Raw genomic sequence first — 26,169 nt, 5'->3', positions numbered from 1 at the left:
GGCCGGAGCTGCTGGGAGCAGGACTTTCTGCTAAGGACTCCTGCTGAGGACTGCCAGGGGCCGGAGCTTCTGGGAGCGCGCTTCCAGGACGCTGGGTGGTTGCTGTGAGTGGGGAGAGGAGGACCTTTGCCTGAGGTAGCCTGTTCTGTTTTAAAGGCTTGAAAATGTGGGTGCTTTCTACTTTATCTACCTGTGCCCGTATCATAACTACTCTGATGGCTTTCACTTTCTGGTTTGGGGACTCAGTCTTTTGGTATCTTAATAAATTTTCTAGTTTATTTCCCCAAATGGCAAACCTGATGTATTTTGTGATGGATAATTATATCAGCATATTTGTAATCTCTATAGGCATTGTGAATGTGGCACTGCTGATACAGCTGGTCAGGCCCTCACTGGGGCTAAAACCTCAGTGTGGAGATTCCTGCCAGCCTGCCAGGTTGTCCTCATGGGAGGTTAGCTTCTTTGTGTCATTTTGTGGGTTCTGTAGCTCCAAAGTTTGTTTAGAGTCCCCTTTTACATGAATTTGGAAAGGTGGAAGCTGGAGCTGTGCGGAAGACCTGCTTCTTCTCTGCCATCTTGACCCCGCCCCCGTGGCCTCAGTTTCTATTTGAGTTTGACCCCACTGGCTTAAAGTAAGCACACCTAAAAAGTAAAGACATACACAGAAATACACTGAAGGGCTAGAACAAAATTTACTGTGCATCAGCTGAATCCAAAAAAGCAAGCATTGTAACCATGCTGTCAAACAAAACAAAAACAAAAATTCACAACTTAAAAAGAAATAAACAATGAAGCATTATACTGAAAGGAACCATGGATAGTAAATCAATATTAATGTTAAACAAATATGCTCCAAATGCTTTAGCATCTAGATTCATAAAAGGAAAATTAATTTAATTACACTAAGGCACACACAGCAACACAATACCTTGAAACTTAAATATCATTCTCTCAATTTCAGACAAGTGTTATGAAGATGAACAAAAAGAGAAATTAGACCTAAAAAAGTATAGTTTCTTTTAAATGGGCTTGCTAAACAATATATGTATTTCTCAAAATCACATGCAATTTTACAAAAATTGAGCATATAGTAAGGCATAAAGATAGTTGCAAACATACATTTGCAAATAAATGTAAAAAGACAGAAACAGTCATCATTCTTTACAGACCATGATGCAATAAAAAACAGTGACCAATTTAAGGAGCACAAACAAAAAACATTAGCCCAAATGGAGGCTTGGCAATGGAATCCTAAATAGTAAATAGGTCAAAGAACAAATAATAGAAGTAATGATTATATAAAAAAAAAGAATGATATTGATGAAACACCAAAATTTCTGAGATGCAACTAAAGCAGTCCTCAGGAAAAAAAAAATAAAAATTACATCCCTGTGATATGAGCAGCATTTTCCTGATGCAACTTCCTTCAGTCCCAGCTTCCCTGATGCAACCTCCTCTCCCTTATACCCCATAACCTGACTGGTTCCCTGACATAGCCTTCTGGTCAAGAGCCATGAAAAGTCCCAGCTACAATGTGGTCTGGGCCTCTCAGACTGGGTGGGTTCCTGAGACCACCTGAGTCACCATACCTTGATGACTTGCATATTCTTGCTGTGCTGTGGCAAAGTAAAACTCCTCCTTTGTTAAATATTCAGCGACTTGCAAGTACCTCTTTTTGTCCCAACATCAAACCTGGACAACATCTCCAATATGTGGTACAGTCTTGGCAGGTTGGGACAAGAGCAAATAACCTCCTGGTTCACATATAATTGACTTGGAGAAATAGCCCAGCAAATATAGAGGAGGGTCTAATGATCAGATGGTCGGATACTTCATTACTCACTTTTGCAAGGACCCCTCAACTATTATGAAGGTTCTGTGGGATCTGGAGCAGTATCCCACTAGAAGAGAGAATATAGCTTGGTGGGTTCTGGAGAAGGCTGCCCAGGATGGTAAAGAAAGTACCAAGGCTAGCATGTTGTTGACTATTCTTCATAAGTTGGACTAGCAGTATAAATAAACTGGGCCTATAAATGCAGCGGCTAGAGATAGAGTTGTCCTTGACTTTCAGGGACAATGCAGTGAAAACCAGCGACATCTAATCGAGCTGGTGGTCAAGCAAGAAATCTCTCTTAATGGGCATGGATGGGGGGGCACTCTAGCCACAAACCAATCCTAAGGTCCCAGACATAAATCAGCAACCTGGTTCAGATTCCTGCTAAAATTTTAGCTATAAGATTGAAAGAGCAGGGGCGGCTAGGTGGCGCTGTGAGTAGAGTGCTGGCCCCAGAGTCAGGAGGACCTGAGTTCAGATCTGGCCTCAGACACTTAACACACACACAAAAAAACTAGGCGTGTGACCTTGGGCAAGTTACTTAACCCCAATTGCCCTCCAAAAATAAAAAAATAAAATTAAAAAAAAAAGATTGAAAGAGGGCAGACTTGGGAGGGAGACTAAGACACTCCTACACAAGGTATGAAAGTTGCAGGCTTATCCTATCACTACTTCCAGAAAGAGACCAGTGATACCCTGTCCTGAGGGAGTAGGCTGTGGGCAGATCTTCAAGGAGCTTGGGTGTTTGCAGAAAAAGTTCAAACAGAAACGTGAAGACTCCCTGGAACAATGGTATCCTGAGCATATGGTTTAAAAGAGGCTTCCTGCAATAGACTTCCACTGGGGGACCTACTTTTACCTAGCCAACTACATTTGTTAGAACTTCCAGAGGTGATATGTTCTTCATCCATTTTTAGATGATTGATATGGGGAATTATTTGCATCTTGCTGTATAAAGATGAATTCTACTGGCAGCCAGCTCAAAGATGGGTATATGCAAAAGAGGGGGTGAAATTCCTAAAGGAAATGGATTTGATACATTGCCATTCTCTCCCCCCCACCCCCACCCCACAAAAACCTGCCACATCCCATATCCAGCAAGTCTCTGACACAATAGATGCTGTCTTCTAGGCGGAGCCCTATCTGAATGGTTTCAGACTTTAGCTATGGGTCTTTCCCATCACACAACCAGACAGGTTGACCAACTGGTGAATTTTGAGCAGGAGGCTGGAACAAGTGTAACTTGGGCTGATTCTTTGGAAATATAAGTCATAGAACTTGCAGCTGCTCTGCTAGGGAGATGAAATCAACCTCTAGACGGAGCTTTGTATGTGGCTCCTGAAACATGGGGTTGATAAGAATGTAGGTGATGACTTTTGAGGAGGGACAGGGTGAAAGGAGAGAAAGAACAGAATAATTGGGGGATGGGGATAGGATGGAGAGAAATAAAGTTAGCAACAGTAACTATGGGAAAAAATTCTGAAGCAAGTTTCTCTGATAAAGGCCTCATTTCTCAAACATAAACTGAGTCAAATTTATAAAAATAAGAGCTATTCCCCAGTTGATAAATGATCAAAAGATATAAATAGTTTTCAGATGAAGTAATCAAAGCTATCTATAGCCATAGGAAAAAAAATGTTCTCACTGTTGATTGGAGAAATGTAAATCAAAACAATTCTGAGGTACTACCTCAAACCTATTAGACTGGTTAATAGAACAGAAAAGGAAAATGACAAATGGTGCAAGGGATGTGGGAAAAATGGGGCATTAACACACTGTTGGTGCAGTTGTGAACTGAGTTAACCACTCTGTACATCAGTTTGGAAGTATGTCCAAAGGGCTATAAAACCAAGCATATCCTTTGACCTAGCAAAACAACTACTAGGTCTGTATCCCAATAGAGATTTTTTTAAAAGAGCCTTTATGTACAAAAATCTTTATAACATCTCATTTCTGAGGGCAAAAAATTGGAAATTGAGGGATATCCATCAATTAGGGGAATGAATGGCTGAACAAGTTGTAGTATGTCATGACAGAATACTATTGTACTATAGGAAATGTGGAATGCTCTCTGAAAAGCCTGCAAAGTCTTCCATGAGCTGATGCAAAGTGAAATGTACTGTGTGCAAAGTAGCAGCAATATTGTAAGATGATCAGCTGTGAATGACAGCTATTCTCAGAAATACAATGATCCAAGACAACTCTGAAGGACTTGTGCTGAAAAATGCTGTTTATCCCCAGAGAAACAACTGATAGTGTCTGAATACAGATTGAAACATACTTTTTTTTTGTTTTCTTTATTTTTCTTGAGGGTTTTTTTGTCTCTGTTTTCTGTCACAACACGACTATTATGGAAATGGTCTGCATAACTAACTACATGCTGTATAACCTATATTGAATTCCTTCCCTTCTTGATGAGGGGGGAAAGAGGAAGGGAGAGAATTTGGAACTCAAAGTTTTCAAAACAAATGTTAAAAATTGTTTTTATGTATAACTGGGAAAAAATAAAATAACATAAAATACTAAATAAGAATATAATTGATGGCTAGTACATGGAGGTATTAGTAAAAACTGTACAGGGAAATTAAGCACCAGAGCACTACTCAAGCCTCCAAAGCCCTTGCCCCATTTGGATCTTTCAGTGGAAGCTACAGAGGGAAAAATATGGAGAAGGAATTGCAGGCTCAGTATTTGTGCAAGCCCTTTCAACATTCTCTAGGCACATTACTATGGGTAGGGCCAAATGGAAGCCCTTATTTTCCTGAACCTGAACCATCCCAAGTAGTTAACACTATACAATATTGGGTCTCCAAGGAGGTGGAAGATATTTCTTCTCTAGTGATGGAGATGAAAGAAGCAAGAGTACTTCATCATACTAGTTCCCTTACAACTTTGTGTCACCTGTGAGGAAGGCAGGGGCTACCTGTCAGATTTCAGTGGACTACAAACAAAGTCATCATGCCTATCTCTACAGCTGTTCCTGATCTCATCAACACCAGGTAGCCCATGTCCATGGTGAATGGTATGGGGCTATCAACAGTGCTAAATGTTTTTTTTTTTTCCCCTCTATTCATGTGACTAAGATTAATCAGGAAAAATTTACTTTCACCTGATGAGTCCCATAAACGTACACTGTTCTTTCTCAGGGCTATCTGAACTCTCCCTCTTACTGCCTCATTATGGTGGGCAGAGATATGAAAGAGACTTCCCTTCCTGGGAGCAGTTCCTTGGTCTACACCACTACATTGATGACATAATGTTGACGGAATCTGATAAGGGCACATTGGCAGAGGCCCTAATTCAGATGGTGGATTATATGAAGTACAAAGGGTAGGAAATTAACCACAAGAAATACAGTGTCCAGCACACTTAGTCAAGTTTAATACAGCGGTGAGGAAAACCCAGGGGATTTCAGGAACAGTCCAGAATAAGTTACTGATAATTCACTTTCCCAAATTCTAAGACTTCAGAGATTTATTGGACTCTTTACATTGTGGAAAACCCACATTCCCCATCTGGCTATCGTAATTCCCCTCATTAACTGAGTCATCTACAAGTCTATATCTTTCAAGTAGGGACTGAACAGGCTACAGGGAGATGTAAAGCAGGCTGTCCAGCAGTCTTGGGCCCTATGATCTTGCAAAGCCCATCTTTCTTGGTATCAATGTCTCTGTCCATAAGGACCAGGCTGAGTGGCACTTTTGCCAGGCACCAACAGGTAACCACAACAAACCACTGTTAGGTATTTGGAGGTTCAAGCTCCATAGAGCAGTCACTAACTATACTGGTTTTGAAAGGTAGTTGTATGCCTTTTATTGGGCTCTAGTTGTTGTTGAACATATGACGCAAGGTCATACAATCACCCTTTGTCCAAAGTTGTCTGTTATGGCTTGCATGATGCAAGATGGGAAAAGCTTCTATTGCTAAAATGGAAATGGTACATCACAAATAATGCTTACTTGGGTGTCTCTGGTGTTAGCACTCTTCACAAACAGATGGTGACTATGTGAGAACCTAAGGTCTCCAATCCAGACCTTAGACCCCTCCCTCCTCCTCTGACCCAATGGGCCCCCACATATCCTTATAGAATACCTGTATTCCAAAGAATATCATTTTGCCTGGTTAACCAATGATTCAACCCTTCTCTTAGTGACAACAGAAGCACACACAGCTGGATTTCAGTAACCACTAATCTGGTAACTGAAGCTATCCTATGGAGCAGGGGTATTGGTAAGTCTTTCCAGTTGATGAGCTCCAGGATGCATGGCTGGCATGTGATAGAGCCTTAGGAAATGAGACAAAGATTTTTATCTATGCTAGTTCCTGGGCAGTGGCCACATGTCTAGCTCAGTGGTCTGACTGATCTTGTCATTCTTGTACATTAGGTAACCCAGGCCCAGAGAGCACAGTCTCTTTTCTTTAGAGTTAAGGCCAATGGGAGAATTATTCCAATGCTTTATGTTGCATAGTTGTTTGTGATGCATGTCAGCACCCATTAGACACAAATGCCAAATAACCAATTAGAGCTGTTACAAGAACAGCAGAAATTGGGGAATGGGTCCAGTGTCAATTTGGACATTTGGGTTGTGGTACCAAGTTGTGCTGGGCAAAGGACCACATGATGCTCCTCAATAAGGAAAAGGCAACGATTCCTAACTGAAGTGGCCCTTGACCTGTCACCAACTGGCAAAATGGGACTCTCCCATCTCAGGGTAAGAAGATTGCCTCTGTTGATTAACAGCTGCATCATTACGCCTCTGACTATACGTGTCATATGTCCAACCTCCCAGAAGCTATGTCTGTGAAAAATTGATCTTTTTGTCCAGTAGTTTCTTGCATCTAGGTCACTAGGAAGACTTACTTGATAAGAATGGACAGTTGTTGTTTTTTTTTTTTAACATAGCTCTTGCTGATCCTCTCCAGTCATTCGTTATTCTTTCTTCATCACAGAGGTACCTTGACCTCAAGGTTCTTGCCCCCTCAGAGGGTTCTATATGACCTGGAGAAATAGTACAGGTCCCTTTCAATTGGTAGACTGCCAGTCCTCTGGTATAGTTCAGGAAACTCCTTCAGAAAAAGAGTTTCAGAGTTCAAGGTGTGGTATTGTTGGAGGGCATTTCGCTTTCATTTTCTTTTTTTCTAAATTCAATTTCATTTTCAGTTCTAAATTCTGTCCCTCCCCCACCCACTGAAAAGCCAAAACAAATATAAAATCCATTACAAATATGTAGTCATGAAAAACAAATTTCCATATTAGACATGTTCCCAAAAAAGGCAAGAAAAAGAAAGAGAAAAAATATGCTTCAGTCTTTTATGAGTCCATCAGTTCTCTATTGGAAGGTGGATAGCATTGTTCATATTAAGTCCTTTGTAATTGTTGTGGATCACTGTATTGGTCATCATTACAATATTGCTGTTACTGTGTAAATTGTTCTCCTGGTTCTTCTCACTTCTCTTTGCATCAGCCCATATAAATCTCAGGATTTTCTGGAACCATCATTCTTATCATTTCTTAAAGTACAATAGTATTTCATCACATTCCTATATCTTAACTTATTCAGTCTTTCTTCAATTGGTGGGCACCCCCTCAGTTTCCAATTCTTTGTCACCACAAAAAGATCTGGTATAAATATTTTCGTACATATGTATCCTTTTCCTCTCTCTTGGATGTCTTTGGGATAGAGACCTAGTAGCAGTATCACTGCATCAGAGGGTATGCATAGTTTTATAGCTTTGGTGAATAGTTCCAAATTGCTTTCCAGAAGGAAGGGTTGGACTAGTTCACAGATACACCAACAGTGCTTTAGTGTACCTATTTTTTCACATCCCCTCTAGCGTTTGTCATTTTTTCTTCTCTGTCATTGAGAGGTATGATATATATGGGGATTTTTCAAAACTGTCCAATCTGCTAGAAAAAAACCACTGAGGCAGAATTTTGAGACAATGGAACTTTATGAAAGAGTCCATAGCCCTCTCTAATGAAATGAACCTCAGATCTTCCTCACAATCTGAAATGCTCACTTCCTCTAGGGCCTTAGTTTTATAGTGCTTGATACCTGATAATATAGGTAAAGCAGAAAAATACAGAATCTCATTATTTGATACACAAAATACAGAATTCCGTTGTTTAACAAATGGGCTTGCAAGCAGACCTTGATAGACCTCTCTTGACCTTCCAGGAGGTCCTACAAAAATTGAGTAGCAGGCTCGTGGGGTGGGCTGATGAGAGGATGTCAAAACATCTGCATGAGCCAACAGGTTTGTAGAAGGACAGGCCATAGTATGGCAACCAGGATCACTCATTGACTATGTGCTCATGGTCATCTCCCCATGTTGGGTAATAGAAGGATGACAAGGGATGGAGGGGCAACAAAGATAGCTGGGGGACTTTCCATGTAACTGAGTCATCTCTGTCATGCTGGGCTCGGTCATCATAACAAGGAAAAACAAGGGTGGAGGTCCTCTAGTTAGTTTCCTATGATTAAGCAAGTGAATTTACAATTTGCAGTTTAGAGCTCTGAGGCCTACTATCAGAATTTAAAATCACTGCCCCATGGGATCATATAAAACATAATAATACTGATTGGAATAAAGGGGTCCAATAAATCATCTATCACACGTAGTACCTCAGAGTTGTTTTAATTGGCATTCTTTATTAGTGATTTAGAGTACTTTTTCACATGACTATTGATAGCTTTTATTTCTTCCTCTAAAAATTGCCTAATCATGTCTCTGATCTCTCTCGCCAATTTCTCAATTGGGAAATAGCTCTTATTCTTATGAATTTGGCCCAGTTCTCTCTATATACATATATTTGTCAGAGAAACAATGCAAAGATTTTTTTGTCCTAGTTTCCTGCTTTTCTTTTGGTTTTAGCTTAACTGGCTTTATTTGTGCAAAAACTTGTAAATATTATGCAATCAAAATTATCCATTTTACTTCCTATGAACCGCTCCTCCCCTCCCCCCTCCCCATCTTATTTGGTCACGAACATTTCCTCTATCTAAAGTTATGACAGGTAATTTCTTCCATGCTTCACTAATTTGCTTATGATAGCACCCTTTATGTCTAAATCCTATACCTATTTTGAGCTTTTCTTGCTATATGGTGTGAGATGTTACTCTATGCCCAAATTTCTACTAAAATACTTTCTAGTTTTCACAATAGTTTTTGTCAAATAGTGGGTTCTTGCTCTAACAACTGGAATCTCTGAGCTTACCAAACACTTGATTACAGTATTTATTTACTTCTATATATTGTGCACCCAATCTGTTCCATTGATCAACCACTTTTTCTTACCTAGTACCAAATGTTCTGATGATTAAAGCTTTGTAGTATAGTTTGAGGGCTTCCTTTTTTCTTCTTCCCATTTTTTCCTTGATATTCTTGACCTTTTATTCCTTCAGATGAATTTTGTTATGATTTTCTTCTAGGTTCTATAAAGCAATTCCTTGGCAGCTTGATTGCTATGGCACTGAATAAACATGTTAATTTACGTAGTATTGTCATTTTAGGGAAAGCCAGGTGGCACAGTAGATAGAGTGCCAGGCCTGAAAACATGAAGACTCAACTTCATGAGTTCAAATCCAGCCTCAAACACTAGCTGTGTGACCCTGGGCAAGTTACTTAACCTTATTTGCCTAAGTTTCCTCATCTGTAAAATGAGAAAGAGAAGGAAATGGAAAATCACTCCAGTATTTTTGCCAAGAAACCCCCAAATGAGTCACAAAGAGTCAGACATTACTAAAACAATTGAAAAACAACATTGTCATTTTTATTATATTGGCTTGACCTACCCACTAGTAATTAATACTTTTCCAGGTATGTAGATGTCTTTACTTGTATGAACAGTGTTTTGTAATCATGTCTGTATAATTCCTGTATGTGTCTTGGTAGGTACACTCCCAAATATTTTATATTATTTTTAGTTATTTTAAATAGAATTTCTCTTTCTGTCTCTTCCTGCCGAGTTTTGCTAATAATATGTAGAAATGATGATGATTTGTGTAGGTTTACCCAGCAACTTTGTTTAAGTTGTTAAGGGTTTCATTTTTTTTACTTGATGCTCTAGGGTTCACTAAGCAAACGATCATATTATCTGCCACCAAAATGATAGTTTTGCTTCCTCATCAAGGCATCTTGCTTTCTAATAGCATAGTGGAAGTGAAACTCTTGCTATATCTATGTAGGGTGTGTATTTACTTGGAAGAAAGCAGAGCTCTTAGTTGACTTCATGTAATTCTGATTTACCAGGATGAGGGTAAGGAAGAGTCTTTATTTAGCCACTGTGAAAGAAGGAGGAGGGGGCAGAGCCAAGATGGTGGAATAAAAGCAAGGACTTGTCTGAGCTCCTGCCCCAACCACCTCCAATACCTGTAAAATATGACTCTAAACAAATTTTAGAGCTACAGAACCTACAAAGTGACAGAGAGAAACAAATCTCCAACTGAAGGCAGCCTGGCAGGTCGGTTGCACTGAGCTGGGAGCCAAGTGCATTCCCATGTGAGCCACGCAGTCCCAGACCAGTGGCACGGACCAGCCAGAGCAGACTTCAGGAGAGTGAATCACCAGCAGCTATGGTAGTTTCCCGACTTCTCAACCCATAAATGCCAAAAAGAAGGTAAAAGGTCAGTGGGGAGCTCTGTTGGAACTGGGTGGAGAAGAGCACAGTCCAGCCCCTGCCCCCCAGGGAGAGAAGTGGCAGAGGCATGGCTGCAGCTGCTGCCATGTGGCTGCCTCCAGAGCTACTGACCTGCATATTCTAAGGGGACCAAGTGACCATTCAGAGGTTAATCACTCTTGCTTTGACCTGCTTGGATCTGGATCATGGTCTTGGGTGATGGTCCTGGGATGTGTGGCCAGTGTGCCAGAGCTTGGGGTATCTGTAGAGAGGGTGCCCTCATCATAGTTCTGACAACATCTGCAAAAACCCCAGTGATCTGGGAAACAGCTCTCTCCACTATGGAAGCAAAGTTCTACTATGGCAAAGAGCTCAAAAGTCAAGTAATTGGCTGGCAAGATGAGTAAGCAGAGGAAGCACAAACAGATAATAGAATCATTTTTTGGGGACAAAAAGGATCAAAACATGGAACCAGAACAAGTCAACATAGTCAAAATTCCTGCATCAAAAGCTTCCAAGAAAATTATAAATTGGTCATAACGGCTATGGAGGAACTCAAGAAGGATTCTGAAAATCAAGTAAGAGAGGTGGAGGAAAAATTGGGAAGATAAATGGGAGTGATGCAGGAAATTCATGAAAAGCCAGTCAATGACCTAACTGAAGAAAATAACACCTTAAAAAATAGACTAACTCAAATAGCAAAAAGAGGCCCAAAAAGCCAATGAGGAGAAGAATGCCTTGAAAACTCAAATTGCCCAGATAGAAAAGGAATTTCAAAAACTCACTGAAGAAAAGAATTCCTTCAAAATTATATTGGAGCAACTGGAAGCTAATGACTTTATGAGAAATCAAGATACTATAAAACAGATCCAAACAAATGAAAAAATAGAAGGCAATGTGAAATACATCATTGGAAAAACCACTGACCTAGAAAATAGATCCAGGAGAGATAATTTAAAAATCATTGGACTACCAGAAAGCCACAATCAAAAAAAGAGTCTAGAAATCATCCTTCAAGAAATTCTCAAGGAAAATTGCCCTGATGTTCTAGAACCAGAGGGCAAAATATAAATCGAAAGAATTCACCTATCAACTCTTGAAAAAGATCCCAAAAAGAAAACTCCTAGGAATATTATAGCCAAATTTCAGAGTTCCCAGGTCAAGGAGAAAATATTAAAAACTGTCAGGAAGAAATAATTTGAATATTGTGGAAACACAATCAGGATAACACAAGATTTAACAGCTTCTACACTAAGGGATCAAAGATCTTGGAACAGGATATTCTGGAGGTCAAAGGAGCTAGGATTAAAACCAAGAATCACCTACTTAGCAAAACTGAGTATAATGCTTCACAGGAAAATATGGTCATTCAATGAAATAGAGGACTTTCAAGTATTCTTTTTTTTTTTTTTTTAAGCAATAGGGGTTAAGTAACTTACTCAAGGTTACATGGCCAGTTATTTCTGGGTGTGGTGCTGAGTATCTGAGCCCGGATTTGATCCAGGTCATCCCGACACTGGAGCCAGTGCTCTTACTCGCTGAGCTACCTGGCCACCCCTAAGCAATTGGGGTTAAGTAACTTGCTCAAGGTTACATGGCCAGGTGTTTCTGGGTGAGTGCTAAGTGTCTGAGCCCGGGATTCAATCTCCAAGTCTTCTCAACACTGGAGTCAGTGCTCTTACTCGCTGTGCTACCTGGCCGCCCCACTTTCAAGTATTCTTGATGACAAAAACAGAGCTGAACAGAAAATTTTATGTTCAAATACAAGAAGCAAGAGAAGCATGAGAAGGTAAGCAGGAAAAAGAAATCATAAGGAATTTATTAAAGTTGAACTATTTACATTCCTACATGGAAAAATAATAATTGTAACTCATGAGACTTTTCTCAGTATGAGGACAATTGAAGGAAATATATATGTATATATATATGTATGTATGTATCCATACATATATGTATCTATAGGAGGGTGTGTGTGTGTATAAATGCATATGTGAGTGTGCTTATGTGTGCACATGTATACATAGAGGGCACAGGATCAGTTGAATAGGAAGGGATGATATCTAAAAAATAAAATTAAGAGGTGAGAGAGGAATATAATGAGAGGAGAAAGGGAGAGATAGAATAGGGTGAATTATCTCATATAAAAGAGGCAAGAGAAAACTGTTACAATGGAGGGGAAGAGCAGGAAGGTGAAAGGGTCAACCTTACTCTCATTGAATTTGGCTTAAGGAGGGAATAACATACACACTCAATTGCATATTTTACCCTACAGGAAAGTAGGGGGGAAGGGGATAAGAGGGGGAATGATAGAAGGGAGAGCAGATTGGGGGAGAAGGTATATACTTTTGAAGAGGGACAGGGTTAAAGTGGAAAACAGACTAAGTGGGGGGCAGGATGAGATGGAGGGAAATATAGTTAGTCTTTCACAATATAACTACTATGAAAATGTTTTGTGTAACTACACATGTATAACCTATATCGAATTGCTTATCTTCCCAGTGAGGGTGGGTAAGGAGGGAAGAAGGGAAAGAATCTGGAAATCGGAGTTTTAAAAACTAATGTTAAATAAAATTTGTTTTTTATATGCAACTGGGAAATAAGATATATAAGAACTGGGGCATAGAACTCCATCTTGCCCTACGAGAAAGTTAGAGTGGGGATGAGGGAGGATATGAGAGAGCAGATTGGGGGAAGGGGTGTTCAATAGGCTTGCTATCTTGGGGTGGGGGATAGCGGAAAAACAGGGAGAAATTTGTAACTCAAAATCTTGTGGAAATGAATGTTGGAAATTAAAATAAATTTTTTAAAAGTACACAGAAGGGGTGGCTAGTTTGCACAGTGAATAGAGCACCGGCCCTGGAGTCAGAAGGACCTGAGTTCAAATCCGGCCTCAGACACTTAACACAAAACCTAGCCATGTGACCTCGGGCAAGTTACTTAACCCCAATTGCCCTCCAAAAAGCAAAAAAAAAAAAGTACACAGAAAAAAGAAGGAGGCAGCTCCTCCACAGAGACCTGTAAACGCTTCACTCTTCCGCTATCTTCCTATGACCCTGGATTCACAGCCTGGATGTTACCACCTCACACGTGGTATTGCAACACCTTACTGAAGTTGACCTCTTTGCTATTCCACAAACAAGACACTTCATCTCTTGGCATGTCCCTCAGACTTGGAATGTTCTCTCTCCTCTATTCTGACTCCAGAACACTAACTAAAATCTCTCCTTCTACAGGAAGGAAGCCTTTCCCAACTCTTCTCAATTCTAGTGCCTTACCTCTATTAATTTTTTCTTGTTTCTTTAAGTTTTATTTATTTATTTTTAATTTTCAACATTTACTTTTATAAGATTTTGAGTTCTAAATTCCCCCTCTCCTGCTCCATCCTCCCCATGATGGCATTCAATCTGATATAGGCTATATGTGAACAATCATATTAAACATATTTCCACATTAGTCATGTTGTGAAAGAAGAGTCAGAACAAAAAGGAAAAACCACGAGAAATAAAAAAAAGAAAAGAAAATAGTATACTTTGATCTGCATTCAGACTCCATAATTCTTTCTCTGGATGTGGATAGCATTTTCTTTTTATTTGTTTGTTTGCTTATTCATTTTTTTTGGATAACATTTTCCATCATGAGTCTTTTGGAATTATCTTAGACAATTGCATTGCTGAGAAGAACTGTCTATCAAAGACAGTCATCGCACAATGTTGCTGTTACTGTGGATAATGTTCTCCTGGTTCTGCTCATTTCACTCAGCATTAGTTGATGCAAGTCTTTCCAGGTTTTTCTGAAACCCACCTGCTCAGAATTTCTTATCGAACAATAGTATTCCATTATATTCATGTACCATAACCTGTTTAGCCATTCCCCAATTGATGGACATTCCTTCAGTTTTCAATTCTTTGCCACCACAAAAAGTGGTGCTATAAATATTTTTATACACGTGGTTCCTTTTCCCTTTTTTATGATCTTTTTGGGATACAGACCTAGTAGTGGTATTGCTGGATCAAAGGATATGCACAATTTTATAGCCCTTTGGGCATAATTCCAAATTACTTTCCAGAATGGTTACATCAATTCACAATTCCACTAGCAATGCATTATTGTTCCAATTTTCCAGCATTCTTCTCCAACATTTATTATTTTCCTTTCCTGTCATGTTAGCCAATCTGATAGGTATGAGGTAGTACCTCAGAGTTGTCTTAATTTGCATTCCTCTAATCAATAGTGATTTAGAACATTTTTTCATATGACTATAGATAGCTTTAATTTCTTCATCTGAAAACTGTTCACATCCTTTGACCATTTTGACTTAATTCTCTATATATTTTAGAAATGAGGCCTTTATCAGAGACACTGGATATAAATATTGTTTTCCAGCTTTCTGCTTCCCTTCTAATCTTGGGTACTTTGGCTTTGTTTGTAGAAAACCTTTTAAATTTAATGTCATCAAAATTATCCATTTTGCATTTCATAATGTTTTCTATCTCTGGACATTAATTCTTCTGTTCTCCATAGATGTGACAGGTAAACTATTCTTTGTTCTCCTAATTTGCTTATTGTATCACCCTTTATGTCTAAATCATCTACCCATTTTGACCTTTTCTTGGTATATGGTGTAAGATGGTATATGGCCCAGTTTCTGCCATACTGCTTTCCAGTTTTCCCAGCAGTTTTTGTCAAATAGAGAGTTCTTATCCCAGAAGCTGGAGTCTTTGGGTTTGTAAAACAGTAGATTACTATTGTCATTGACTACTGTGTCTTGTGTACCTAACCTATTCCACAGATCTACCACTTTATTTTTTAGCCAGTACCAATTAGTTTTGATGATTGCTGCTTTATAATAGTTTTTGATCTGGTACAGTTAGGCCACCTTCCCTTGCTTTTCTTTTAATTAATTCTTTTGATATTCTGGACCTTTTGTTCTTCCAGATGAATTTTGTTATTATTTTTTCTAGCACTATAAAATAATTTTTGGAAGCTTTATTGGTATGGCACTGAACAATAAATTAATTTAGGTAGAAATGTCATTTTTATTATATTAGCTCAGCCTACCCATGAGCAATGGATATTTTCCCAATTATTTAAATCTGACTTTATTTGTGTGAAAAGTGTTTTATAATTCTGTTCATATAGTTCCTGGGTTTGTCTTGGCAGGTAGACTCCCAAATATTTTGTCTACAGTTGCTTTAAATGGAATTTCTCTTTCTATCTCTTGGTGTTGGGCTTTGTTAGTAACATGTAGAAATACCAATGATTTATATGTTTGTTTTATATCCTGCAACTTTGCTAAAGTTGTCAATTATTTCAAGTAGTTTTTTTTAGTTGATTCTCTAAGAATACCATTACATCATCTGTAAAGAATGCTAGCTTTGTTTCTTCATTGCCTTTTCTAATTCCTTCAATTGCTTTTGCTTCTCTTATTGCTAAAGTTAATGTTCCTAGTACCATAATGAGTAATAGTAGTGATAATGGACATCCTTGTTTCACCCTTGATCTTATTGGAAATGCTTCTAGTTTATCTACATTACATATAATGCTTACTGATGATTTTAGATAGATGCTACTTATCATTTTAAGGAAAACTCCATTGATTCCTGTGCTCTCTGGTGTTTTTAATAGGAATAGGTGTTGCATTTTCTCAAAAGCTTTTTCTGCATGTATTGAGATAATTATACAATTTCTGTTACTTTTGTTATTGATATGGTCAATTATGCTGATAGTTTTCCTAATATTGAATCAGCCCTGCATTCCTGATATAAATCCCACCTAGTCATAGTGTATTATCCTCATGATAAGTTGCTGTAATCTCTTTGCTAGTATTTTATTTAAAATTTTTGCATCTATATTCATTAGGGAAATTGGTCTATAATTTTCTTTCTCTGTCTTGTCTCTTCCCAGTTTAGGTATCAGCACTATATTTGTATCATAAAAAGAATATGGCAGGACTCCTTCTTTGCCTATTTCCCCAAACAGTTTATATAGTATTGGAACTAATTGTTCATTAAATGTTTGGTAGAATTCAATTGTAAATCCACCTTTCCCTGGAGATTTTTTTCATAGAGAGTTCACTGATGGCTTGTTCAGTTTTTTTTTTTTCTGAAATGGGATTATTTAAGTGTTTTGTTTCCTCCTCTGTTAATCTGGACAATTTATATTTTTGCAAATATTCATCCATTTCACTTAGATTGTCAGATTTACTGGGATATACTTGGGCAAAATAGCTCCTAATTATTTTTTTCATTTCCTCTTCATTGGTGGCAAATTCACCCTTTTCCTTTTTGATACTGGTAATTTGGTTTTCTTCTTTCTTTCTTTCTTTTTAAATCAAATTAACCAAATGGTTTATCTATTTTATTGGGGGTTTTTTCCATAAAATCAGCTCAGTTTTATTTATTAGTTCAATAGTTTTCTTAATTTCAATTTTATTAATCTCTTTTGATTTTCAGAATTTCTAATTTGGTATTTAATTAAGGATTTTAAATTTGTTCTTTTCTAGTTTTTTTTTTTAGTTGGATGCCCAATTCATTGGGCTCTTTCTTTATTTTATTCATATAATCATTTAGAGATATAAAATTTCCCCTAAGAACTGCTTTGGCTGCATCTCATAGTTCTAGTATGTTGTCTCATTATTGTCATTCTCTTGAAGTTACTGTTTTTATGATTTGTTGTTTGACCCACTCATTCTGTAAGATTAGACTGTTTTATTTCTAATTAATTTTTATTCTATCTTTCCATGGCCCTTTATTACATGTAAGTTTTATTGCATCATGATTTTAAAAGGAAGCATTTGATATTTCTGCCTTTTTGCATTCGATTGTGAGATTTTTATACCCTAGTAGATAGTCAATTTTTGCATAGTTGCCATGTACCACTGAGATAAAGGTATCCTTTCTATCTCCATTCAACTTTCTCCTGACATCTACCATATCTAAATTCTAAAATTCTATTCACCTCCTTAACTTCTTTCTTGTTTATTTTGTAGTTAGATTTATCTAGTTCTCAGGGGGGAGTTTGAGGTCCCCCAATAGGATAGCTTTGCTATTTCTTCCTGTGACTCACTTAACTTCTCTAAGAATTTGAATGCTATACCATTTGGAGCATATATGTTTAATATTGGTATTACTTCATTGTCTGGGGTTTAGCAGGATGTAGTTTCCTTCCTTATCTCTTTTAATTAGATCTATTTTTTGCTTTTGCTGTGTTTGAGATCAGGATTGCTACCTCTGCTTTTTAAACTTTAGCTAAAAGATACTATATTCTGCTCCAGTCTTTCACCTTTGCTCTGTGTGTATCTCTCTGCTTCAAATGTGTTTCTTGAATACAACATATTGTAGGATTGTGGTTTTTAATCCACTCTGCTATCCACTTTCCATTTATGGGAGAATTCATCCCATTCACATTCACAGTTATGATTACTGTGTCTTTCTCTCCATCCATTTCTTAACCCTGTTTATGCTTTTCTCTCTCCTTTCTCCCATTTCATTCTCACTAGTGTTTTGCTTCTGGCTATAGTTTCCCTCAATCTGTTCTCCCTCCTACCCATCCTCTTCCTTTCCTTTGCCCTTTCTCCTCCTACTTTCTATAGGGTAAGTTAAATTTCTATACTTGAGTATCTTGACTCTTTGAGTCAAACAATGGTTCAAACAATGCTTGCTTCCCTTCCTTCTTTCCCTTTATTGTAATAGGTCTTTGTGCCTCTTTACGTGAGTCATTTACCCTTTTCTGCCTCCTCCTTTCCTCTTGTTCCAGTACAACCCTTTTTTTAATCCCTTAATTATTTTTTTATCACCATATCAAAGTCAACTTATACCCACACCCTCTATCTATGTATACCTTCTAAATGTCATAATAAAGATGCAGTTCCCAAGAGTTACAAGTATCATCTTCCTATGTAGGGATGTAAACAGTTTCACCTTATTGAATAATATTTTTCTCTTTCCTGTTTACTTTTTTATACTTCTCTTGAGTCCTGTATTTGAAGATCAAATTCAGTTGTTCAGCTCTGACTTTTTCATCAGGAAAGTTTGAAAGTCCCTTATTTCATTGAATATCCATCTCCTCCCCTGAAAGATTATGCTTAATTTTGCTGGGTAGTTGATTCTAGGTTGTAATCCAAGCTCCTTGTCCTTCTGGAATATCATATTCCAAGTCTTCTGATCCTTTAATGTAGAAGCTGCTAGGTCTTATGTAATCCTGATTGTGGTTCCATGGTATTTAAATTGTTTCTTTCTGGGTGCTTGCAGTATTTTCTCCTTGAACTGATAATTCTGGAATTTGGCTACAATATTCCTTGGAGTTTTCATTATGGGATCTCTTTTAGGAGGTGATTGGTGGATTCTTTCAATGACTATTTTACCCTCTGAATCTAGGACCTCAGGGCAATTTTCCCTTGATAATTTCTTGAATAGTGCTGTCTAGGCTCTTTTTTTGATCATGGCTTTCAGGCAGACTAATAATTTTTAAATTATCTCCCTTCAATCTATTTTCTAGGTCAGTTGTTTTTTCAATGAGGTATTTTTTTTCTATTTTTTTCATTCTTTTGATTTTGTTTGATTTATTTTTGATGTTTCACAGAGTCATTAGCTTCTACTTGTCCAATTCTAATTTTTAGGGAATTGTTTTCTTCAGTTAGCTTTTGCACTTTCTTTTCCATTTGGCCCATTCTAATTTTTAAGGATTTCTACTTTTTAGTGAATTTTTTTTATCTCCTTTTCCATTTGGTCAACTGTATTTTTTTTTTGCCTTTTGGAGGGCAATTTGGGTTAAGTAACTTTCCCAAGGTTACATGGCTAGTTTTTGTGTGTGTGTGTGGGTGTTAAGTATCTGAGGCCGGAATGGAACTTGGGTTCTCCTGACTCCAGGGCAGGCACTTTACTCACTGTGCCACCTACCTGCCCCTCAATAGTATTTTTTTAAGGAATTGTTTTATCCAATTTTTGTACTTCCTTCTCCAAGCTATTGACTCTCTCTTACATTTATCTCATTTATTTTCCCAATTTTTCTTCTGCCTGTCTTATTTGACTTTTAAAATCCTTCTTGAGCTCTTCCAAGAAAAGTTTTTGGGCTTGAGACCAATTCATATTCTCCTCCAAGGTTTTGGATGTAGGTATACTGACAATGTTGTTCTCTTTTGAGTTTGTGTTCTGATCTTCCTTTTCCCATAAAAACTGTTCATGGTCAGTGTTCATTTTTACTTTTTGCTCATAATGTTTGCCTATTTCCTGGCTTTTAAAGTTGAGCTCTGATTCTAGGGCAGAGGGGGCACTGTCCCAAGTTACTTGTGCTGGGGGCCAGAGGCCTGGTCACTGGTTTTGTGTGCTGGGGTCTCAGGTGCTGGCAGCTGGAGCCTTTTTTGTGCATAGCAGGTTCTGATAATTCTTTATATTTCTTCTGGCTTTGTTGTAATGTCATCTATTTCATTTGTTATTTTGGTTGATTTGATTTTTCTGTCCTTTTCTTTATAATTGATTGGCTAAAGGTGTTTCAGCTTTCTTACTATTTTCAAAGAATCAGGTTTTATTTTTATTTATATAGTCTTTTGTTTTCCAGATTATCTGTTTCTATTTTAGTTTTCAACATCTCTTTTTTTAAAAATTTTTTTTTACTCTTTTGCTTTTTGGAGGGGGAAGGGCAGGGCAATTGGGGGTAAGTGACTTGCCCAGGGTCACATGGCTAGTAAGTGTTAAGTGTCTGAGGCCACATTTGAACTCAGGGGCCAGTGCTCTATTCACTGCGCCACCTAGCTACCCCTTTTTGTTTTTATTTTGCATTTATTTCTTGGTTTTCTATTTTTTTTTTAAATAAAAATTGTCTATTCAGTTCTTTAATGTCATCCTCTTTTATTTTGTTAGTGTGTGCTATTAGGGATTGTTGGAAATAAGACTCTAATACCAGTAATCTTTTAGTTCAGGTTCAATGCTGAGATGAAATGAAACACATGCTTTTAACAGGAGCATTTAACAAAAGAGGAAGTTTACTTTGCCCTATCACAGTGAGAATTTACAACAAGGACACAGTGGCCCTTAGCTTCTCTGGATGCCGCCCTCCTCATCTCCACCTGGAAACATATCTGGTCAGTAAATCATCAGGTTGTGATGACTCAGGTTGTTTCAGGCACCTATCAAATATTAAAGGCCTTGCTTCTTAACCAGGCAGCTGCATCAGGGAAGTTGGGGCTGAAGGAAGTTGCTTCAGGAAATACCGATTCTATCACATGCCTCCCTTTGGTGGTAAGAGCCTAAGGATCTTCTAGCATTTAAATGCTTACAAAGTTTTTACTATTCAGTCCTCCTGTCATAGATAGTGTATTAAAGGATGGAGAAAGGGGGAAAGATGAAAAGAACAAAACAGAACAAAAATGTGAAGGAAAACAAAAGTCAATAATCCTAGGTCTTTTTTACCTTGTTTGGAAGGACTAAGCCTCAAGTTTTTACTGGACAGACCTTGTAGCATGGGCCATACTAAAAAAGGAAAAAGGGGAAGAGAAACAAACCAAGCTCCCCCCCAAAAAACATGGAGGAGCACAAGAACCAGAAGCCCTTTCTTTCTCCCTTCAGAAAGACTGTATCTCAGAGACTCACAGTTCAATCCACGTGATGACATCTTTGTAGTTTACATTGGATTTCTTTATGCAAACGGGTCATAATGAACCAGAGTAACACTGAAAACAGCAGAGCCACAGCGCAGATGATGAGCTTCTAGGATAGTCACAGATTTCTTTTCCTGATGTGAGGTAGTGATGATGAACAGGAGCAACTACAGGAGCATCAAGCCTCTGCACACACACTTGTGACACAAACAGTCCCTCACCCTCCATCAGAGTCATCTGCAGTAAAATTGCCAAGAAGCCCTAACCTCTCACAGACAACCTGTCCCAGGATCTAAACTGACATCAACGCTTTGCTTATAATTTCCCACCTGCCAAAACATCATGAGAATTACATCAGAGGAATGACACCAAATCTTTGCCCTCTTTATCAGTCATTTAATATGCTCTGATTAACTTACTCTGTGCCAGGCACTACTGTGCTAAATGCTGGGGATACAAAAAAGGCAAAAAACAGCTTCTGATCTCAAAGAACTTGCAATCTAGTGGAAGAGACAACAAAAAACCAATAAATTATATGCAGGAAAAATGGGCAACAATTATAGGGGGGGTGCCAAGATAGCAGAGTAAGCAGTAAATTGCTGTCCCTTTCCCGTATTGACTTCTGGGGGAAAAAAACAACAACAGAAAATAGATCCCCAGGAAAAATCCTGGAACAGTCAAAAGTCAGGTTGAAGCAATCTTTTAGCCTGAAAAGGTTGGAGGATGAGCAAGAATAGTTTGTCTCTCTTGAATAAAAGAGGAGCACATCCCAGGGCAGGAAGAGTCCCAGTAGGCCAGCAACAAGCCCCATCTCAGCAAACCAGTGGGAGTCCTTGAGCCCAAGGGTGGGAAGCAGGCAAATGCTAACACCAGGACCCCCCATATGTCTTAGCATAGACAGGAGAACCAGCAAACTCCAGTTTAGAGAACCACCACATGTACGGTGCAGCCCTGAGCAGACAGGCACCTAGCAGACAGACTTCCACAGACTTCAAGAGCGGCCCAGGATGGAAAGGCTTCCTCCAGTGGCTAGACCCTCACATGCTTCAGTGTAGCCCTAGGGAAATGCAGAAAACTCCACCTGACCTCAGCATATGCCAGACACAACCACTAGGAAGGACCCCAGCTTAGCACCCAATAAATATGTGAGTAAAAAAAGATGCCCGCTCTCCCCAATGTTAATGGATATATTTCTAGAAATATTAGCAATAGTAATAAAACAAGAGAATGAAAGTAAAATCATAAAGACAGGCAAAACAAAGATGAAACTATCCCTATTTGTTGAGAAAATGAAGGTTTATTTGGAAAATCTTAGGGAGAGGTGGAGTTAAGACATTGGAGCTTCAGGAAGAAGTGCTACAGCCTAGCTTCACCACCAAAACTCCTCCACAAAGACCTAGAAAATGTACTAGACCAAATCTTAACTGGAAATTCCAAAAAAAAGTCACAGTAAGTAATTTTTCTAGCCCAGATTGAGAGCTTGAAAGACAGGTCTATGGACAATGGGGAGTAGGTCTGGTCAGGAGCCTGCCATATTTGCAGCATTTCAGTGCCCAGGTAATGAAAGGGAGCTGAAGTACTAGGGAAATAAGAGATCCCAGGTGTCCCTGAATAAGTGCACAGTACTGAAACTATGCTGATTGGCAGCTCTGTTGTCTACTCCCCAGGTCTAGGTCAAAGAGCCAGGATGGACTGAGGAGAGGATCTATGCCTAAGAGTGGCAGTCAGTTATGGACTCAAGCTATTGAGTAAAGAACACGTTCAGAAGCAGAGCAGCTGTGAAGCTTTGATTCTGGAAGAGTAAGGACTCAGTTTTAGCCTCCAGCTCAGTATGGCAGTTTGCAATGGAATCACCAGGGCAGGAATCCTAGACTTAAGGGGACCTTGCAGTTCAATTGCTCTGAACATGCAAAGTGGGCCAGTGGTCTAAGAATCACCTGATTCCAGCAGTAGTCCACTGAAACTTCCAACCAGGGATAAGCTGACAAATCCAAACTTGGGTCAGAAACTTGCTTAACTCAGACCCGAAGGGCAGTGAGTAGACTTTGCCCCAGATCACAGCACTTTGGGAACATTGAAAGCTTGCAGGCCCTCAACACAAGCTAGGAAAGCAGCAGAAGTATGCAAGGAAAAAAAATAGCTTGGCCTAGATCCCCCACACTCCATAAGTACAAAGAATCTAGCCCTAGTATAAAGTCCAAAGTCAAGAGAAAAGCTTGAAGAATGAGGGGGAAAAAAGAATTTTACCATAAAGAGCTATTATAATGACAGAGAATCTTAAGACATAAGCCTGGATAAAGAGAATGACTCCAAAATATCCATAAGCAAAGACTCAAATAAAAATGCAACTAGGACACTAATCCAACCAGAATACCTGAAAGAAACAAAGCAAGAGGGGAAGCTAGGTAGCACAGTGGATAGAACACTGGCCCTGGAGTCAGGAGGACCTGAGTTCAAAATCCAGCTTCAGAAACTTACTAGCAGTGCAACTGTGGCAAGTCACTTAGTCTTGATTGCCTCCACAAAAAAAAAAAAGTACAAAAAGGTGTAGCAGCAAGTACCCCAGCATCCCCAGGGTGGCTGCCAACACAGGTTCTTAGATCTGCTTTTCTAAAGGAAGGCAACTCAAAATGGGTTAACAAGCTTACTTTAATCAATCAAACATATATCATTTACCTAGTTCAGGTGAAAAAAGGTCAGCACCCAGAACTTCAGAGTATATAGATAGAAGTTACAAGACAGGGAAACAGATTAAGCAGACAGAATTCCAAACTGTCCAACCATTACATCCATACCAAATCACAGTTACCAGAGAGAGAAGCATCAACATCTGTGTTTTCAAAGCCGGGGGGCTCTCAACGGCTGCCCAGAGCAGTCACACAACACTTCTCAAAGTGAGCCCCAAAGCAAAGCCTCCCATCAGGGCTTATATAGCCTTCTCCTGGGTCAGAGAATGTAACAACCTTCTTGACCCACTGCCCAATCACAAAGTATCTCCTGAAAAACAAGCATCCCACCACAGGCTCCAGGTGCACTTAAGCCTAGGGGCAGGGAAGATCTTAAAAATTTACATTCCTATAACAAAAGGCAAGTCACTTAATCTTGATTGCCTCCATAAAAAAAAAAATACAAAAAGAAACAAAGCAAGAGGTTTTTTTTTCTTTTAAAGAGATAAAAATCATTTTAAAAACCAAAGGAGAGTAGAAGAGGGGAAAATGGGAAAAGAAATGAGAGCAATGGAAGAAAGATATGAAAGAATTAAGAACTTGAAACAAGAGGTACAAAACCTTACCCAAGAAAACAAATCCTTGAAAATTAGAATTAACCAAATAGAAGCTGACTCCTTGAGACATAAAAAGTTATTTTTAAAAATCAAAAGACAAAAAGAAATAGAGAAAATGTGAGATATATCATAGCAAAAATAACATATGTAGCAAACATATTAAAGAGAGATAATTTAAGAATCTTTAGACTACCTGAAAGCCATGAACAAAAAAAAAGAACTAAATCATAAAAGAAAATTACCCATATCTCTTAAACCTATGACAATGTGGAAATAGAAAGAATGCACCTGCCACCTCCCAAAGGAAACCCCAAATGAAAATTTCCAGGAACTTGATAGTCAAAATCCAAAGCTTCCAGATTAAAGGGGGAAAAAAACTGTAGCCAGAAAAAAGAATTAAAGTATTGAGGAGACACATTCAGTATCACATACAATTTAGCAGTCAAAACTATAAAGGAGTGGAGAGCTTGGAAATGTAACATTCCAGAAGGTAGAAGATAAAGGCTTTCAACCAAGAATAACTTACCAGGAAAACAGTATAATATCACAGCAAAACAAAACAAAACAAAACAAAAAACAATGAATCTTTAATGAAATAGAAGTTTTCTAAGCATTCCTGATGAAAAGTTAAGAGTTATTCAGAGGCTGTCCCTGCCTCCCACCCCTGTTTACAGACAGGAAGTCCAGATCGTAATTCTCTTTCTCATCTCTCAAGATGGTGGACAAAAAGCCACCCAAGGAAAAGGTCAAAAAGTCCTGAAAGCACTGCAGTTGAACACAGTCCTGGCCTGAGGGATTGGTAGATACTCCAGGACTGCAATGTACAAGCAGAAATATGCTGCCCCCAAAACCTGGATTGAAAGGAAAAAGAAAGAAAAAGTGCCAGCTACTATCTCAAAGCCTGTTGGTGGTGATAAGAATAGAGGAACTTGAGTGGTAAAGATTTGCAAAATGCCTAGGTATTACCCTACTGATGGTGTGCCTAGAAAGCTGCTAAATCATGGCAAAAAGCCCTTCATCCAGCAGGTGAGGAGACTTCGAGCTAGCATCACCCCAAGCACCATTCTGATCATGCTCACTGGCTGCCACAGGAGCAAGTGAGTGGTTTTCCTGAACCAACTGGCTAGTGGCTTGCTACTGGTGACTGGGCCCCTGAACATCAACCATGTTCCTCTGAGAAGGACCCATCAGAAATCTGTCATTGTCACCTCTACCCAGGTTAACCTTTCAGGTGTGAAAATTCCAAATCATCTTACTGATGCTTACTTCAAGAAGAAGCTCCGTAAATCTAGACACCAAGAGGGAGAGGTTTTTGACACAGAAAAAAAGAAATATGGGATTACAGAGCAGGGCAAGGCTGATCAGAAAACAGTAGACTCTCAGATCCTGCCCCAAATCAAGAAAATTCCTCAGCTCTGTGGCTACCTGCATTCTGTCTTCTCTCTCTCCAACGGAGTTTATCCTTACAAACTGGTGTTTTAAATGCCTTGCAGAGGGCACTTATTAAAATATTTGCAATAGCTAAAAAAAAAAAGTTATGCAGAAACCTTGAAATGAAAACACAGGAGTCGAGACATTAAGAAGGTAAACATACTGTGAAAGACTTAATTACTTTGATCAAGACAACGATCCAAGACAATTCCAAAAGACCTATAATGGAAAATGCTATCTACCTCCAGAGAGAGAAATGATGAACTCTGAATGTAGATTGAAGCATACTTTTTTAACTTTATTTTTCGTTTTACTTTTTGTTTGTTTTCTTTTGCAATTGGCTAATATGGAAATGTGGTTTGAAAGACTTCACAAATATAATCAATATCAAATTTTTTGTCTTTTCA

At 38.6% G+C, this 26,169-nt stretch overlaps 1 pseudogene; it reads left to right on the top strand.

The window, feature by feature from the left end:
* The first annotated feature begins 1,819 nt into the window (after nt 1–1,819).
* LOC138159014 (large ribosomal subunit protein eL6-like) lies at nt 1,820–25,813 on the top strand (annotated as a pseudogene).
* Nucleotides 25,814–26,169: the final 356 nt, after the last annotated feature.

Source organism: Petaurus breviceps, unplaced genomic scaffold (assembly GCF_028583685.1).
Source record: "Petaurus breviceps papuanus isolate PSGF00001 unplaced genomic scaffold, PetGlider_PUasm1.0 175, whole genome shotgun sequence".
Lineage (NCBI taxonomy): Eukaryota > Metazoa > Chordata > Mammalia > Diprotodontia > Petauridae > Petaurus > Petaurus breviceps.
The sequence above is the reverse complement of the archived record's forward strand: the minus strand, read 5'-3'. Positions and strand labels throughout refer to the sequence as shown.